The following is a 19,816-nucleotide window of genomic DNA, read 5'->3' as shown; positions in this document are numbered from 1 at the left end:
CCCGGCGTATAAGACGACCCCCGACTTTTGGGACAATTTTTAGGGGTTAAAAAGTCGTCTTATACGCCGGAAAATACGGTATACAAAAAAATATACAAAAAATAGATGATAAATCTGTGAATCCCCAGAATTCCAAGTCATCCTATTAAGAACAGATCAACATCAGTGAACCAACATATAATTACATACAATTATATACATTATGTACAGCCTGTCAGAGGGACAGGTATCGAGCGAAAGGAGGAGCAGAGAAGGATGTGTAATTACCTTATTCCGATGAATAGGAGGTGTAGGGAAATTGGGGCTAAGGATCCCGATGGTGCTGTATAGAGACTGTAGGGAATATTGAAAGGTGCATTAGCACTTGGATAGTGAGAGTCAGAGGTAATGAGAGGGTTAACACTTGTACCTAATCCTGTGTGGTGCCCATGCGTAGTAGCGCAAGCTATAGCTGCTCAGAGTCTGTAATGACAAATGTCCCAATATGTGAGTATGCGGTATTGGACAATGGGCCTGGTCAGGAAAAATTCAATTTTTACATTTTTTTTCCTTGTTACAATTTTCATTTTTTTCAATTTCATTTCATTTTATTTTTTTCCATATTTATTATTTTCCATTATTATTATTATTTTTTCCTTATTTTTTATTTTTTCCTTATTTATTCCTTCGTTACGGTTATTTTCCCATTTTGATTCCAGTTATTTATTTATTTTCACTCATTTTCTACCATTTTATTGTATTTCATTTTCATTTTTTTTCATTTTAGTTTTCTTATATTTTGCCCATCCTTAATAGCGCTAGATGTCTATCAATCTTTATACACATGTCTCTCCTGACACGTACTCACAATGACCCACATCTTTGTACTTGAGACCGGGCAAAGCATATGCTAAAAGACTCGTTCCTTTAGGCCGGTTTCACACGTCAGTGGCTCCGGTACGTGAGGTGACAGTTTTCTCACGTACCGGAGCCACTGACACACGTAGACACATTGAAATCAATGCATCTGTGCAGATGTCATTGATTTTTTGCGGACCGTGTCTCCGTGTGCCAAACACGGAGACATGTCAGTGTTCGTGGGAGCGCACGGATTACACGGACCCATTAAAGTCAATGGGTCCGTGTAAAACACGTACCGCACACGGACGTTGTCCGTGTGCAGTCCGTGTGCCGTGCAGGAGACAGCGCTACAATAAGTGCTGTCCCCCCCACATGGTGCTGAAGCCGCCATTCATATCTTCTCTGCAGCAGCGTTTGCTGTAGAGAAGATATGAATAATCCTTTTTTTTTTGGTTTCTCGTGTTTAACGTAAAGATCCATGTCCCCACCCCCCTTCCACCCCCTGTGCGCCCGCCCGCTGTTATTAAAATACTCACCTGCCTCCCTCGCAGTGTCCTGTCCTGGCCGCAGCTTCTCCTGTATGCGGTCACGTGGGGCCGCCCATTACAGAAATGAATATGCGGCTCCACCCCTATGGGAGGTGGAGCCGCATATTCATCAACTGTAATGGGCGGCACCACGTGACCGCTCATACAGGAAAAGCTGCGGGGCGGAGAGCAAGAGTCGAGGGCGGCGGGTGAGTATTTTAATGCCGACGGCCGGGCGCACAGGGGGTGGGAGGATGCCCTAAAGTTTATTTAAAACACAAAAAAAAAAAGATTTGTGGTACCCAGGCGGCACACGGCTGCCGCACGTGTGCCGCACGGATGGCCTACGTGAGCTTACGGACACACGGACACGGATAACTCCGGTACCGATTTTTCCGGTACCGGAATTATCTGGACATGTGGGACAGGCCTTAGAGATACAGCTGCTATTAGTCAGGGACACCGGCTTCCATAGCGGAGGCCGCGCATGCGCAGTCCATACACAGACGCAGCGATACCTCACTTCCGGGTTAGACCGATACCTTCTGGCCCCACGATACTAAACGCCGACCTGCGGCCAGTTACCCACACGCCACCACAGCAAGGCGCGGGAGCGCCGCTATTTACAGAGATATTCACAGGTAATACCCGACTACGGCAGCTTCTCCTCCTCCTGACCAGCCCCTTTGTACAATACCGCATACTCACATATTGGGACATTTGTCATTACAGACTCTGAGCAGCTATAGCTTGCGCTACTACGCATGGGCACCACACAGGATTAGGTACAAGTGTTAACCCTCTCATTACCTCTGACTCTCACTATCCAAGTGCTAATGCACCTTTCAATATTCCCTACAGTCTCTATACAGCACCATCGGGATCCTTAGCCCCAATTTCCCTACACCTGCTCCTATTCATCGGAATAAGGTAATTACACATCCTTCTCTGCTCCTCCTTTCGCTCGATACTTGTCCCTCTTTTCACAGACTTATCATCTATTTTTTGTATATTTTTTGTATATTTCATTTATGTTGTCTACATTATTTTGTTTTTTCTGCTTTTCTTTTGGTCTACAGCAATTGTGATAAAGCCTCCGGTGGAGCCGAAACGTCTGCTTTATCGCTTTATTGAAATATTCCGTTATGCTCCCAGAACATATTATAATAAATTTAAAGTATTTTGCATAATATTCCCTAAGAGAGTGCGGTGAATTTGATTTTTACCCATACTGTATAATGACCACACATGATGCTCCATACTGTATAATGACCGCACATGATGCTCCATACTGTATAATGGCCGCACATGATGCCCCATACTGTATAATGACCGCACATGATGCTCCATACTGTATAATGGCCGCACATGATGCCCCATACTGTATAATGACCCCACATGATGCTCCATACTGTATAATGACCGCACATGATGCTCCATACTGTATAATGACCGCACATGATGCTCCAGACTGTATAATGACCGCACATGATGCTCCATACTGTATAATGACCGCACATGATGCTCCATACTGTATAATGACCGCACATGACGCTCCATACTGTATAATGACCGCACATGATGCTCCATACTGTATAATGACCGCACATGATGCTCCATACTGTATAATGGCCGCACATGATGCCCCATACTGTATAATGACCGCACATGATGCTCCATACTGTATAATGACCGCACATGATGCTCCATACTGTATAATGACCGCACATGATGCTCCAGACTGTATAATGACCGCACATGATGCCCCATACTGTATAATGACCCCACATGATGCTCCATACTGTATAATGACCGCACATGACGCTCCATACTGTATAATGACCGCACATGATGCTGCATACTGTATAATGGCCACACATGATGCTCCATACTGTATAATGACCGAACATGATGCTGCATACTGTATAATGTCCACACATGATGCTGCATACTGTATAATGACCGCACATGATGCTCCATACTGTATAATGACCGCACATGATGCTCCATACTGTATAATGACCGCACATGACGCTCCATACTGTATAATGACCCCACATGATGCTCCATACTGTATAATGACCGCACATGATGCTGCATACTGTATAATGACCGCACATGATGCTCCATACTGTATATTGGCCGCACATGATGCTCCATACTGTATATTGGCCGGACATAATACTTCGTACCATATAATGGCCACACATAGCTACTCCTACACACGCGGCTGCGTTCCATACACTTTGCACACACGGCTCCGCTTCGTAAACCTCATACACACACGGCTCCGCTCCATACACATTCAGCTCCGCTCCATACACCTCCAGCTCCGCTTCATACACCTCATACACACACGGCTCCGCTCCATACACCTCATACACACGCAGCTCCGCTCCATACACCTCATACACACGCGGCTCCACTCCATACACCTCATACACACGCGGCTCCGCTCCATACACCTCCAGCTCTGCTTCATACATCTCATACACACACGGCTCCGCTCCATACACCTCATACACACGCGGCTCCGCTCCATACACCTCATACACACACGGCTCCGCTCCGTACACCTCGTATACACACGGCTCCGCTCCATACACCTCGTATACACACGGCTCCGCTCCATACACCTCGTACACACACGGCTTTGCTCCATACACCTCGTACACACACGGCTCCGCTCCATACACCTCATACACACGGCTCCGCTCCATACACCTCGCACACACATGGCTCTGCTCCATACACCTCGCACACACGGCTCCGCTCCATACACCTCGCACACACGGCTCCGCTCCATACACCTCATACACACGCGGCTCCGCTCCATACACCTCATACACACACGGCTCCGCTCCGTACACCTCGTATACACACGGCTCCACTCCGTACACCTCATACACACGGCTCCGCTCCATACACCTCATACACACACGGCTCCGCTCCATACACCTCATACACACGGCTCCGCTCCATACACCTCGCACACACATGGCTCTGCTCCATACACCTCGCACACACACGGCTCTGCTCCATACACCTCATACACACGGCTCCGCTCCATACACCTCGCACACACGGCTCCGCTCCATACACTTCGCACACACACGGCTCCGCTCCATACACCTCATACACATTCAGCTCCGCTCCATACACCTCGTACACATTCAGCTCCGCTCCATACACCTCATACACACATGGCTCTGCTACATCCACACTGTAAACACCTCCTGACCCCACACAAGGCAGCTTACTTGCCACATGGTGCTGCTGGATGAGGTAAGTTGGCAACCAGCACAGCCGAGTCCTGCACTCCATGGAGGTCCCGATCATGTGACTCCTGACTCCTCCCCTCCTGTGACCTCATCACAGGTCCTGTGCGCACAGAGCAGCCAATATGTGGTGCAAGGCTACTTTCACACTAGCGTCGTACGACGCACGTCGCAATGCGATGTGGCGACGTACCGACGCTTACTGTGAAAGCGCCGCACATCGGGGGCAGCGGATGCTGTTTTTCAACACATCCGCTGCCCCATTGAGAGCTCCAGGGAGGCGGGGGTGGAGTTCCGGCCGCGCGTGCGCAGTCGGAAATGCTGGACACGACGCACCAGTTCTAGACTGTCACAGACTACAGGACATTTACACTGAGTTCTGTATGTGTGTGTGTATATATAAATATGCACTCACCGTGCAGCACAGTGGCAGTCAGTGAGCGTGACCTCACCATGCAGTGCGGCAGTGTGCGCGTCCCCACCATGCAGTGCGGCAGTGTGCGCGTCCTCGCCATGCAGTGCTGCAGTCAGTGTGCACGTCCTCGCTGTTCAGCACAGCGGCAGTCAGTGAGCATGACCGCGCCGTCCATGTCACGATCCATGTTTGGATTCTTGGAAGCTCTGGTTTCACTCTACTTTAGCGGGGGTTAATAACAGTTTTCCCCCACTGGCAATGAGCTGTAACTGCAGTATGGCTAGGTCAGCGGAGGTGGGTGGTGACCAACCCCGCCATCCTTTAAATGCATCAGGTGGCTGTCGGTGATAGAGCAATCTACAGTGACCAAGCTTGGAGGAAGGAGCTCGCTGGCTGCTGTTACACCACTGCTGGTTTCGTGACCTTGTGATCCTGGTGCCTTTATTCTGCTGTGCGGTGCACTGCAGCAGAGGAAGTTGAAGCTAAGTTGTGTTTTTACCCCCATCCCTTTCATGTTTGTCACTGTCCCCTGTGTGGTATTATCTGCAGTGGTGAGTCTCACGCCCCCTGCTGGCCAGTGCACCAGCCAGGGCAGTGTGAGGTGACAGCAAGGGACGAGGTTCGTGATGGCGGCAGGGAGAAGTTCCCCACTTAGGGCGTTAGGGGAGTGCAGGGACAGACTCAGGTTTGAGTTCAGGTGGTGACTATCCCTCTTTCCCCATCGGTAGGGCCTTTCTCTCCCCTGTACCATCCCATTGTGTGTTGTGCTGTCCACATACTAACCCCCTGTGGGGTCGTTACATATTCTGTGACAGTGCAGTGAGTGTGAGGGTATGTGCACACGTTGCAGATTTGCTGCGGATCCGCAGCGTTTTTTGAGGTGCAGAAACGCTGCAGATCCACAATTGATTTACAGTACAATGTAAATCAATGAGAAAAAAAAAAAATGCTGTGCACACTTTGCGAAAAAATCCGCTGCGGAATCGCTGCGGTTTGAAAGTAGCATGTCACTTCTTTTTTGTGAATCTGCAGCGTTTTTGTACCCACTCCATTATAGAAAACCGCAGGGGTAAAAACCGCAGCAAATCCGCAAGAAAACCGCACCAAAAACGCACAAAAAAACCGCTGCGGAACCGCACAAAAAACCGCAGGTGCATTTTCTGCCAGGAGAGACAGAATCTGCACCAGAAATTCCTAAGCCTAGAATCTGCACCAGAAATTCCTAAGCCTAATCCGCAACGTGTGCACATAGCCTGAACGTCCTCGTTGGGCAGTGCTGCAGTGGGCGCGTCCTCGCAGTGCAGAGCTGCAGTCTGTGTGCGCATCTGTTGTGAACTCTATTTTTGGGCTCCCTCTAGTGGTCACAAGCGGTACTGTGTAGTGTTGTCTTTTTGCAGGTTGTCAGCATCAGCTGGTTCGTTATCCTTGGCTGGTTTCCTATTTAGCTCACCTGGATACTCAGTTCCTTGCCTGCTATCAATGTATTCAGTGCTCTTCAGATTCCTTGTGACTACCTTGCTCCCAGTCTCTCCAAGACAAGCTAAGTTTTTGTTTGTTCATTTTTGATTATCAGCATTCATCATGTTTCTTGTCCAGCTTGCTAAAATGTGATTTCCTCGCTTGCTGGTTGCTCTAGGGGACTGAGTTTCTCCCCCCACACCGTTAGTTGGTGCAGGGGTTCTGGAAATCTCAGTGTGGATATTTTGTAAGGGTTTTTTACTGACCGCACAGACCCCTTTTCTATTTTCTGCTATCTAGTATTAGTGGGCCTCATTTGCTGAATCTGCTTTCACCCCTGTGTATGTGCCTTCCTCTTACCTCACCGTTATTATTTGTTGGGGGCTTCTATATCTTTGGGAATTATTTCTCTGGAGGGAAGTGAGGTCTTTCTCTCTCTCTCTCTCTCTCTCTAGGGGTAGTTAGTTCCTCAGGCAGGCTCGAGACGTCTAGAATTTTAGGCACGTTCACCGGCTACTTCTAGTGTGTTTGGATAGGTTCAGATTTGCGGTCAGTCCAGTTTGCCACCTCCCTAGAGCTTGTCCTATGTTTGTTACTTAGCTGGAGTAATTTGTGATCCTCAACCACTAAGGATCATAACAGTATAGCAGGCCAAAAAGTGTTTAATGCATCGCAGAAGTGGGATAAAAAGAAGACCTGAGTACATTTTTTTTTTCTCCTCCCGCTTTTCCTTTGCTGCAGTCTGTTTAGCTTCTTTCATCCCCTTGAACTCTGGGTGGTTTTGAGCTCAGCTGCAGACATGAATGTTCAGACTCTGACTTCTTGTGTGGATCATCTTACTGCACAGGTGCAAAGTATTCAGGATTTTGTTATTCATAGCCCTATGTCAGAACCAAAGATACCCATTCCTGAGTTGTTTTCTGGAGATAGATCTAAGTTTCTAAATTTTAAGAATAATTGTAAGTTATTTGTATCTCTGAGACCTCGTTCCTCTGGTGATTCCGCTCAGCAAGTTAAAATTGTTATCTCCTAGTTGCGTGGCGACCCTCAAGATTGGGCTTTCTCTCTGGCGCCAGGAGATCCTGCATTGCTTAATGTAGATGCATTTTTTCTGGCTCTTGGGACTGCTTTATGAGGAGCCTAATCTTGAGAATCAGGCAGAAAAAGCATTGCTGGCTATCTCTCAAGGTCAGGATGAAGCAGAGGTGTATTGTCAAAAATTTCGGAAATGGTCGGTGCTTACTCAATGGAATGAGTGTGCCCTGGCTGCAAATTTCAGAGAAGGTCTTTCTGAGGCCGTTAAGAATGTTATGGTGGGGTTTCCCACCCCTACAAGTCTGAGTGATTCTATGGCTTTAGCCATTCAGGTTGATCGGCGTTTGCGGGAGCGCAAATCTGCTCATCCTTTGGCGGTATTTTCTGAACAGAGACCTGAGTCTATGCAATGTGACCGAACTCTGACCAGAATTGAGCGACAGAGTCATAGATGTCAAAATGGGTTGTGCTTTTACTGTGGTGATTCTACTCATGTTATCTCAGCATGCTCTAAACGCTTAAAAAAATTCGCTAAACCTGTCACCATTGGTACTATACAGCCTAAATTTATTTTGTCTGTTACTTTGATTTGTTCTTTGTCGTCTTACCCGGTTATGGCTTTTGTGGATTCGGGTGCTGCTCTGAATCTGATGGATTTGTCGTTTGCCAGGCGCTGTGGTTTTGTCCTGGAGCCTTTGGAATTTCCTATTCCTCTGAGGGGAATTGATGCTACGCCATTGGCTGAGAATAAGCCTCAGTATTGGACGCAAATGACCATGTGCATGACTCCCGTACATCAGGAGGTGATTCGCTTTCTTGTTTTGTATAATTTGCATGATGTTGTCGTTTTGGGTCTGCCATGGCTGCAGGCTCATAATCCAGTTTTAGATTGGAAAGCTATGTCTGTGTCAAGTTGGGGTTGTCAGGGAATTCATGGCGATACTCTGTTGGTGTCTATTGCTTCTTCCACTCCTTCTGAGGTCCCTGAGTTTTTGTCTGACTACCAGGATGTATTTGATGAGCCCAGGTCCAGTGCCCTGCCCCCTCATAGGGATTGTGACTGTGCTATAAATTTAATTCCTGGTAGTAAATTTCCTAAGGGACGACTTTTTAATTTGTCTATACCAGAGCATGCCGCGATGCGGAGTTATATAAAGGAGTCTTTGGAGAAGGGACATATTCGCCTATCCTCTTCCCCTCTTGGTGCAGGATTTTTTTTTGTGGCCAAGAAGGACGGTTCTTTGAGACCTTGTATAGATTATCGTCTTCTGAATAAAATCACAGTCAAATTTCAGTATCCTTTGCCACTATTGTCTGATTTGTTTGCTCGGATTAAGGGTGCCAGTTGGTTCACCAAGATAGATCTCCGTGGTGCGTATAACCTTGTGCGCATTACGCAGGGAGATGAATGGAAAACAGCATTTAATACGCCCGAAGGCCATTTTGAGTACTTGGTGATGCCTTTTGGACTTTCTAATGCTCCTTCTGTGTTTCAGTCCTTCATGCATGACATCTTCCGAGAATATCTGGATAAATTTATGATTGTTTATCTGGATGACATTTTGGTCTTTTCTGATGATTGGGAGTCCCATGTGAAGCAGGTCAGGATGGTGTTTCAGGTCTTGCGTGCTAATGCTTTATTTGTGAAGGGCTCAAAATGTCTCTTCGGAGTACAGGTGGTCTCCTTTTTGGGTTTTATTTTTTCTCCTTCTACTGTGGAGATGGACCCAGTCAAGGTCCAGGCTATTCATGACTGGACTCAGCCCACGTCTGTTAAGAGTCTTCAGAAGTTCTTGGGTTTTGCAAATTTTTACCGTCGTTTCATCGCTAATTTTTCTAGCGTGGTTAAACCTTTGACGGATTTGACCAGGAAGGGTTCTGATGTGACTAATTGGTCTCCTGCGGCCGTGGAGGCCTTTCGGGAGCTGAAGCACCGGTTTTCTTCAGCTCCAGTCTTATGTCAGCCAGATGTCTCTCTCCCCTTCCAGGTCGAGGTTGATGCTTCTGAGATTGGAGCAGGGGCTGTTTTGTCGCAGAGAAGCTCTGATGGCTCTGTGATGAAGCCATGTGCTTTCTTTTTAAGAAAGTTTTCGCCTGCCGAGTGGAATTATGATGTTGGTAATCGGGAGTTGTTGGCTATGAAGTGGGCATTTGAGGAGTGGCGACATTGGCTCGAAGGAGCTAAACATCGTGTGGTGGTCTTGACTGATCACAAAAATCTGATTTATCTTGAATCTGCCAAGCGCCTGAATCCTAGACAGGCTCGTTGGTCGTTGTTTTTCTCCCGTTTCAACTTTGTGGTCTCATACCTGCCTAGTTCGAAGAACGTGAAAGCTGATGCACTTTCTAGGAGTTTTGTGCCTGACTCTCCGGGAGTTTCTGAGCCGGCTGGTATTCTCAGAGAGGGAGTGATTTTGTCTGCCATTTCCCCAGATTTGCGACGAGTGCTGCAGAAATTTCAGGCGGATAGACCTGACCGTTGTCCACCAGAGAGACTGTTTGTCCCGGATAGATGGACCAGCAGAGTTATTTCCGAGGTCCATTCTTCGGTGTTGGCGGGTCATCCTGGGATTTTTGGTACCAGAGATTTGGTGGCTAGGTCCTTCTGATGGCCTTCCTTGTCGCGGGATGTGCGTTCCTTTATGCAGTCTTGTGGGATTTGTGCTCGGGCTAAGCCTTGCTGTTCTCGTGCCAGCGGTTTGCTTTTGCCTTTGCCTGTTCCGAAAAGGCCTTGGACGCACATTTCCATGGATTTTATTTCGGATTTTCCAGTATCTCAGAAAATGTCTGTCATCTGGGTGGTGTGTGATCGTTTTTCCAAGATGGTCCATTTGGTGCCCTTGCCTAAGTTGCCTTCTTCCTCCGATTTGGTTCCTCTATTTTTTCAGAATGTGGTTCGCTTGCACGGCATTCCTGAAAATATTGTGTCTGATAGAGGATCCCAGTTTGTGTCCAGGTTTTGGCGGACTTTTTGTGCTAAGATGGGCATTGATTTGTCTTTTTCGTCGGCCTTCCATCCTCAGACTAATGGCCAAACCGAGCGAACTAATCAGACGTTAGAAACTTATTTGAGATCTTTTGTTTCTGCTGATCAGAATGATTGGGTGACTTTTTTGCCATTGGCCGAGTTTGCCCTTAATAATCGGGCTAGTTCTGCTACTTTGGTTTCGCCTTTTTTCTGCAATTCTGGTTTCCATCCTCGTTTTTCCTCGGGTCAGGTTGAGCCTTCTGACTGTCCTGGGGTGGATTCTGTGGTGGATAGGTTGCAGCAGATTTGGAACCATGTGGTGGACAATTTGAGGTTGTCACAGGAGAAGGCTCAGCGCTTTGCCAACCGCCGCCGCGGTGTGGGTCCCCGACTTCGTGTTGGGGATTTGGTGTGGCTGTCTTCTCGGTATGTTCCTATGAAGGTCTCCTCTCCTAAATTCAAGCCTCGCTTCATCGGTCCTTATAAGATCTTGGAAATCCTTAACCCGGTGTCTTTTCGTTTGGATCTCCCAGCATCGTTTGCCATTCATAATGTGTTCCATAGGTCTTTGTTGCGGAGGTATGTGGTACCTGTGGTTCCTTCTGTTGAGCCTTCTGCTCCGGTGCTGGTCGAGGGCGAATTGGAGTACGTGGTGGAGAAGATTTTGGATTCTCGTATCTCTAGATGGAGGCTTCAGTATTTGGTTAAGTGGAAGGGCTATGGTCAGGAAGATAATTCCTGGGTTGTCGCCTCTGATGTTCATGCGGCCGATTTGGTTTGTGCCTTCCACGCGGCTCATCCTGATCGCCCTGGGGGTCTTGATGAGGGTTCGGTGACCCCTCCTCAAGGGAGGGGTACTGTTGTGAACTCTATTTTTGGGCTCCTCTAGTGGTCACAAGCGGTACTGTGTAGTGTTGTCTTTCTGCAGGTTGGCAGCATCAGCTGGTTCGTTATCCTTGGCTGGTTTCCTATTTAGCTCACCTGGATACTCAGTTCCTTGCCTGCTATCAATGTATTCAGTGCTCTTCAGATTCCTTGTGACTACCTTGCTCCCAGTCTCTCCAAGACAAGCTAAGTTTTTGTTTGTTCATTTTTTGATTATCAGCATTCATCATGTTTCTTGTCCAGCTTGCTAAAATGTGATTTCCTCGCTTGCTGGTTGCTCTAGGGGACTGAGTTTCTCCCCCCACACCGTCAGTTGGTGCGGGGGTTCTGGAAATCTCAGTGTGGATATTTTGTAAGGGTTTTTTACTGACCACACAGACCCCTTTTCTATTTTCTGCTATCTAGTATTAGTGGGCCTCATTTGCTGAATCTGCTTTCACCCCTGTGTATGTGCCTTCCTCTTACCTCACCGTTATTATTTGTTGGGGGCTTCTATATCTTTGGGAATTATTTCTCTGGAGGCAAGTGAGGTCTTTCTCTCTCTCTAGGGGTAGTTAGTTCCTCAGGCTGGCTTGAGACGTCTAGGATTTTAGGCACGTTCACCGGCTACTTCTAGTGTGTTTGGATAGGTTCAGATTTGCGGTCAGTCCAGTTTGCCACCTCCCTAGAGCTTGTCCTATGTTTGTTACTTAGCTGGAGTAATTTGTGATCCTCAACCACTAAGGATCATAACACGCATCCTTGCCGTGCAATGCTGCAGTGTGCGCCTCTTCACCATACAGCACAGCGGCAGTCAGCGTGCGCCTCCTCGCCGTGCAGCACAGCGGCAGTCAGTGTGCGCTTCCTCGCTTTGAAGCACAGCGGCAGTCAGCGTGCGCCTCCTCGCCGTGCAGCACAGCGGCAGTCAGCATGCGCCTCCTCGCCGTGCAGCACAGCGGCAGTGTGCTTATCCTCGCTGTGCAGCACAGCGGCAGTCAGTGTGCGCTTCCTCGCTTTGAAGCACAGCGGCAGTCAGTGTGCCCATCCTCGCCTTGCAGCACAGCGGCAGTGTGCGCGTCCTCGCCGTACAGCACACTGACTGGTGTGAATGTGGTGGTGGGTATGGATGAGGAAAATTCTTTGTCTAGTGGTGTGGTTGCTGGTTTGGTAGAGGGTGAAGGGGTTATGAAGGTGGGTAATAGTGATGTTGTTGGTGTAGATGTGGTCACTGGTCCGGTTGCCCCCCCAGTGGTGGCAGCACCCATCAGGAGTTATACCGCTGTCACCTCCGGGGGAAATAGGGCGTCTTCCTCGTCTCCGGGGACGGCATGTTGCAGCGGCATCTCCTTGAGGCTCTAAAGAAGGGAGAGATCACTAATGGTATAGGGTCAAGAGGTTGATCTATCCTTCTGAAGAGAGGCATGGCCTCGGGGCCTTCAGAGAGCAAAGAGGAGGGATACAGTGTGGTCTCTCCCAACAGCCGGGCTGGGTAGTGTGTGTGTAGGAATGTGGTCCGTCTTCGGTGTAGGGGCAGTGATGCATGTCCTCCAACGTCTAAAGTTGTGGAGCTCCTGCTGAGGATGGGCTTCAGGGTGATTGACATCTATGCCTTGATACATCCCTATTCCACACCTGACTTTGATGTCAGCTTTGTTCGGCCGGAGGGGCTTGAGCTCTTCTGGTCGAACTATGAGTTGGCAAAAAACGAGCCTGGCTGGCGAGACTTTGCCATTCAGGTGGTGTCTCGTCATAACCAAAACAAGAAAGTGACCGTGATGACTTGTAACGAGTCGCTTTCTTGTTACGACATCATGACGTGGCTTGGCCGGTATGGAGAGATGGTAGAAATGCAAGAAAAAAACCGTGACAAGTTTGGTATCTGGTCAGGGGCCTGGACGTTTATGGTAAAACTTAGGCGTTTAGGTGGTACGGTTGCCCACATACCATCATCTGCCTTCCTGGGTAGGTGTCACGATTCACACCGCGACTGTCAAGATCCCTTAGCCGCTGCCCACAATATGTCACGGATCGGGGTAACTTTAGACCAGCAGACGCCTATCACATGTGCAGAGGGGCTTATCCTAGTTATCCCTCCACTGCCACAATGTGATGAAAAGAACACACACAAGGTTATTGACCTCTTAGTTTACAGCAGGGGCTTATTTTAGGTATCCCACTGCTCTTCAATATACCATGAACTGCAGGGATTTGTGTATATCCCGCTTACAGTTCCACTTAACACTTGCAGCTCTCTGGCGCCCCCCTTACTCTCAGGTCAGATTAGGTACTGCACCTAGGGTACTTGGTCGCCAGAAAGGCTGCCTGCTATGTACTGGCTATTGGGCGCGCTGCAGCGACGCGATAACTACTCCCACTAAGGCAGGAACAATAATTATCAAGCCGCAGTCGCTACAGTGAAACCCAAAGGCCTGCACAGTACACGGTATCACTGCCACCAGCCTCGATTAAACGGGTCCGAAGCAAACCCCAAAACAGTAGCGTACTTTCCCTTCAAGAGACAGGGTACGTTTTTAGAGCATGGAGAAATAACTGGCATGAAATAATATACCCATAAAGTTTATGCAGTGTTTATCAACATTTTTTACAAAGATGTTATAAATGAGACAATTGCAAATATGTACAAGGTAATTATGAAACTAAAAGGATTAAAGGAAGAAAAGATAACTCACATGTTCTTAGTTCATATCAGTTCAGGCAAACACCATGCTAGGGGGGAGGGGCTCCCAAAAATCCCAATGCATGAGGTACAGCTCTTCAGGTCAGACCCACATGTTCTTCCAGCAACAGACTCACTGCTGGAGTCCGGCCAAAACAGTTATAGTTTAACCTGGTGACATCACCAAAAAGGCTGGCTATCCCAGTCCCTCCTCTCTCTGCATTCTGACTAAGTATAAGCTAAATCTTTCTAAGACTTGTAATTCCGCTGCTGAACATATCATCATCGCACCGTACCCCTCATTCATCTCGTATTATCGCTGGCATTCTAGTGAGATCAAATATGTCCTATTTGGGATGTATATTTACAGAGAAATCCCTACTTCTTCCCCTGATGGAGTTAAAAGCTCATGTTTAGAGTGATGGGTAGCTCCTTCGATGGAGATTACAAATATATGTTTTCGTGGTCTTAACTTAAACGATTTGCCTAATATCTTCCAAAAACAGAACAAAAGACTTTCATGATTCTAGAAGCTTCTAGTCCAGTGATACCTGGACACGAGCTTAGACGGCAGGAAATGCCGGTCGTAAATGCCTTTCTTCAATAAAACTCCCCTCTCACATACATTGGCAAGGCAGCTCTTGGCTGAGTGAAAGGGAAGGGGGGTTTTTAACCCACAGCTTGCTAGCAACAGAACTAAACTTATATGATATTTCATACCATATCGTGACACCTCCCCCTTTTAGCGTGCGCTACGGCGGCAGAACTTCTCGGTATGCCTCCATGCGCACCTCTGTGGGTTCACCCTGGCGGGACAGTCCATCTGCATTCCCATGCTCCCTGCCCGCTTTGTGTTCAATGGTGAAGTCAAATTGCTGAAGGGCAAGGCTCCAGCGTAGCAACCTGCCATTGGTTCCACACATGGTGCTTAGCCAGCGCAGAGGGTTGTGGTCGGTCACCACCGTGAAGGTGCGACCGTACAAGTAGGGCTGCAAGCGCTGCAGGGCCCAGACTATGGCCAGGCACTCCTTCTCGATGGTGGAGTAGGCCACTTCCCTCGGCAAAAGTTTCCGGCTCAGGTACAACACGGGGTGCTCTTGGTCCTCCGAGTCCACCTGGCTGAGCACAGCACCAAGGCCAAACTCGCTGGCGTCGGTCTGTACCAAGAATGGTCGACTGCTGTCGACTGCTTTCAACACAGGGGCGTTGCACAGTGCTGTCTTCAACGCCTGGAAGGCCCCCTCACAGCCATCTGTCCAGTTGACGATGTGGGGTAGCTTCTTCCTGGTGAGGTCCGTCAAAGGTTTTGCCAGGCTACTATAGTGCTGCACGAAGCGCCTATAGTACCCTGCAGTGCCCAGGAAAGACATCACCTGTTTCTTGTTCCTGGGAGTGGGCCAGTTCACGATCACGCCCACTTTGTCAGGCTCCGGTTTCAGGGTGCCTCTGCCTACCCGGTGTCCCAGGTAGTGGACCTCCCTCATGCCCATCTGGCACTTTCCCGGCTTGATAGTCAGGCCTGCTTGGTGAATTCGCCCGAGCACCTCCTCGAGATGCTGCAGGTGTTCATCCCAGGAGGGACTGAAGATGGCAATGTCATCTAAGTACGCCACAGCGTACTTCTCCAGTCCCTGAAGCAGGAGATTGACCATCCGCTGGAAAGTGGCAGGGGCATTCTTCATGCCGAAGGGCATGACCGTGGACTCGTACAGTCCAAAGGGTGTGATAAAGGCGGACTTCTCCTGCGCCTCGGGGCTCAGGGGAATCTGCCAGTATCCGCGACTCAGATCCATTATTGTCAGGTATTTTGCGCCAGCTAACTTCTCAAGCAGCTCCTCGATGCGCGGCATTGGGTGCGCGTCAGAGGCTGTAATGGCGTTGAGCCCCCTGTAGTCCACGCAGAACCGGGTGGTCCGGTCCTTCTTTGGCACAAGAACTACAGGTGAGGCCCACGCGCTCTTTGACCGTCGAATCACCCCCAGCTGTAACATCTCATCGATCTCCTGGCGCATAATCTGCTGCACCTGGTCAGAGATTCGATAGGGTGTTCGCCGTAGTGGGGCGTTATTCCCGGTGTCCACCTCGTGGACCTCTAACTCAGTCCTTCCAGGCCGGTTGGAGAACACGACCCGGAAGGGTTCCAGTGTGGTTTGCAACTGCAACCGCTGTGGTTCATCTAGCGAGGCGCTTACCTCCACGTCCTCAATGGACCCACGAGCCTTGGCTTGGGCCAGCATGACCAGGAGGGCGTCTTCCTCCCCGTCTTCGGGTGCGCTGCAGACCGGTAGGACGAAAGGTTCACGTTCGTGATGAGCCTTCATCATGTTGACGTGAAAGGCCTTTCGCCTACCCCGAGTGTGGTCAAGCGTGACCACATAGGTGACCGGGTTGAGCTGTTGGTGGACGACGTACGGGCCCTCCCAGGCTGCCTGAAGCTTATCCGTTGGTACAGGAACCAGCCCCCACACCTTTTGACCCACGTGGTAGGTCCGCTCCAGGGCATTCTGGTCATACCAGTGCTTCTGATCAGCCTGAGCCTGCGTCATGTTGTCATGCACCAACTCCGTCAAGGTCTGCATCTTGTCACGGAAGCGCATGACATACTCCACTATGGACACTTCAGAAGGGTTCGGACCCTCTTCCCAGGATTCTCTTACCAACCCAAGGGGTCCCCGGACTCGCCTGCCGTACAGGAGCTCGAAGGGGGAGAACCCCGTCGAGGCCTGCGGAACCTCTCTGTAAGCGAATAGCAGGTGTGGGAGGTACCGCTCCCAGTCGCGCCCTTGTGTCTCAACCAGCATGCGTAGCATCTGTTTGAGGGTACCACTGAAGCGTTCACACAAGCCATTGGTCTGTGGGTGATACGCACTTGATACCAGGTGCTTCACCTGCATTTTCTTACAGAGAGCCTCCATTAGGTGAGACATAAATTGGGTCCCTCGATCAGTAAGCATTTCCCTGGGAAATCCTACCCGTGAAAAGATGGCCAACAGGGCATCCGCCACCTTATCTGCCCTAGTTGACGACAGAGCTACTGCCTCTGGGTACCGGGTAGCGTAGTCTACCACAGTAAGAATATATCGCTTTCCAGAGCTGCTGGAGACGGCCAGCAGGCCCACAATGTCCACCGCAATCCTCTGGAAAGGCTCCTCTATCACTGGCAAAGGGATCAGGGGAGCCTTAAGAGCAGGCCCCGCCTTCCCCACTCTTTGACAGGTGACACAGGAGCGGCAGTAGTTTGACACATCTGTCCCCATCTTAGGCCAATAGAAGTGTTGAGACAGCCGGGTCTTAGTTTTGCTGATCCCCAAGTGTCCAGCTAGCGGGATCTCATGGGCAATCCGCAACAACTCACCCCGGAATTGCGGCGGGACGACCAGCTGTCTTTCCCTCAACCACTCCTTTTGTGATTCTCCGGGTACTATCTCCCGGTACAACCTTCCTCCTTCCCAGAACACCTTCTCCTTATCAGTCTCGGAGAATGACGTCCCGGCGAGTTGTCTCAAACTCTCTAGGCTCGCATCTGTGTGCAGAGCGGCCTGAAACTCCTGGCTAGGGGAAGCCAAAAGCGATGTCAGGGTCCCTTCCCCACGGGAACCCTCTTGGACCTGCTCTGGGTCCACCTCTGGTTCAGTCACACTGATGACTGAGGAGGGTCCGGGAGGCAAACAGTTATCTGCGTTCCGGGCACTCTGACTGCGGGTGACAGCAGCTACATAGGCTGTCTCCCCGGGGGTTTCTACAGACCCATCAGCCGATGGTGCTATGGGCTCTACCTCCCCATCCACCCCCATTACCTCAGGAGCATTGCTACTTATGGGCCAGTTACCTTCCTCGGTGGCACTGGTCAATTGCATGGCATCACCTTCCTCACGGTTCCCATGTATCTCCCCATTTCCGGTAGCACCGACACTTGCCCCTGCTAGGGGTTCCTCAGCCGTCTCACTCCGCAGAGCGACGTGGCTGAGCACTCCTGTACCTATGGACACATCAACTTTCACAGAAACATCATTATCAGATACAGTTGGCACAGGTACAACATTTTCACCATCAATCCTAGGGAAAAAATGGTTAACAGATGCATCACTACAAGATAAAGCATGGTCAGGTAACACATGCGATTTCCCATCATCATCATCATCATCAGGGTTAACGTTACCCTCATTAGTAGATTGGGGAGGAGGGTCATCCACGAAGTATGCAACCAACCTCCCCAAATCAGTCCCCAACAAAACATCAGTGGGCAAATTATCAGACAGCCCCACTTCCTTCACCCCGCTTCCGGCACCCCAATCAATAAAAACCCGAGCCATCGGTAAGGGACAGCTGATGCCCCCAATCCCAGTGACAGTTAGGGTTTTCCCCGGAATGATTTCTTCAGGGGCCGCCAGTTCGGGTCGGATGAGGGTTCGTTCAGCCCCGGTGTCCTTGAGGCCTGTAGCAACATGACCTCCCACAATGACAGACTGTACGTTATCACACCCCCTCCCAGCCACACCACCCACCAAAAGAACTGCTGCATTAGGCCCTGGGATGAGGGGTTCTTCTGCTTGGCTGGACATCGGTGACTGAGGTGTCCAGTCTGCCTGCAGTGGTAACACTGGCGAAGTTCGGTGGTAGGTCTGGTGCTGTTGGCCACGGGGACAGGACCTCTGGTGGGTTGGCTGGCAGGCTTACCCCCTCTCCAGCTGGTGGTGACTGGCTTCCGCACTTCCGATCTACGGTTGGCCTCATAGGCATCGGCAATCTGCGCTGCTTTCGTCACGTCTTTGGGTTCTCTGTCCATCACGAACTGTCGCACCTCAGTTGGGCAAAGATGGAAGAACTGGTCTTTGATCATCAGGTCTCGCAGCTGTGCAAAGGTGGTCACTGACAGTCCTTGGGTCCACTGGTCAAAGTGGGTCCCCAGTCCATGCACCACATCACTGTAACTGTCGTGTGGGCCACGTTGGAGGGTCCGAAACTTTTTACGGTACACCTCTGGTGTAAGCTGGTACTTGGCTGAGAGCCTGCTTGATGGCCTCATAGTCACCATCTTGTTCTTGAGGGAGGGCAGCAAACGCCTCCAGAGCTTTTCCTCTCAGCCCTGGTGTAAGGTACCGTGCCCATTCTTGTGTAGGCAGCTGGTACTGTCTGCAGGCTTTCTCAAAGGCCCGCAGAAACGTGTCCAAGTCCCCATCCTTTTCCATAACAGGAAAGTGGTCAGGCCGGGGCTTCGGTATCTGAGCGCTGCTGGGCTCACGACTGGACTGGGACGACCCCTGCATTTGTAGTTGGGCCATCTGCAGCTGGTACTCCCTCTCCGCTTGGGCCTCTCTCTGCCTCTCGCTCGGCTCGCTCCTGGTATTGCTGGATCAGCTGCAGGCATCTCTCTAGGTCATCTGCAGAGCATTGTTGCAGAGCCAGCTGCAGGAGGAGGTCTGCGCCTCCCTGGTTGCCAGTAGGGCCCGTATTCGGTGGTTGGACCTCTGCTGCAGCACCATGCTCGCTGGTGCTGGCATCTGCGGCTTCTGGGCTCTGTGAGTGGTCTAGAGCGGCTTCCCACTGCACCAGTTCAGCGACCATTTGAGTCTTGGTCTTGTTCTGGGGGTTCAGGCCATGGTACATGCATATCCCAGCAAGAGTGTCTTTCTTCTGCTGGGCGTACCAGGCTTCTCCTTTCGCAGCCATGGTTGCCAAATAAAAGATAGAATAGAAAAACGAAGAGAAAGGGAGGGGATAATTACCAGTACACAATTGTCTCACAGCTAATAA

General features: G+C 50.0%; 1 long non-coding RNA gene across 1 annotated transcript; it reads left to right on the top strand.

The window, feature by feature from the left end:
* Positions 1–1,835: 1,835 nt before the first annotated feature.
* LOC143786072 (uncharacterized) lies at positions 1,836–2,279 on the top strand. Its single transcript, XR_013218232.1, has 3 exons — positions 1,836–2,008; positions 2,100–2,152; positions 2,229–2,279. It is a non-coding gene; the product is annotated as an uncharacterized LOC143786072 (long non-coding RNA).
* The last annotated feature ends 17,537 nt before the right edge of the window (positions 2,280–19,816 follow it).

This window comes from Ranitomeya variabilis, chromosome 7 (assembly GCF_051348905.1).
Source record: "Ranitomeya variabilis isolate aRanVar5 chromosome 7, aRanVar5.hap1, whole genome shotgun sequence".
In the NCBI taxonomy this organism is placed as follows: domain Eukaryota; kingdom Metazoa; phylum Chordata; class Amphibia; order Anura; family Dendrobatidae; genus Ranitomeya; species Ranitomeya variabilis.
This window is presented reverse-complemented; position numbering and strand designations above follow the sequence as displayed.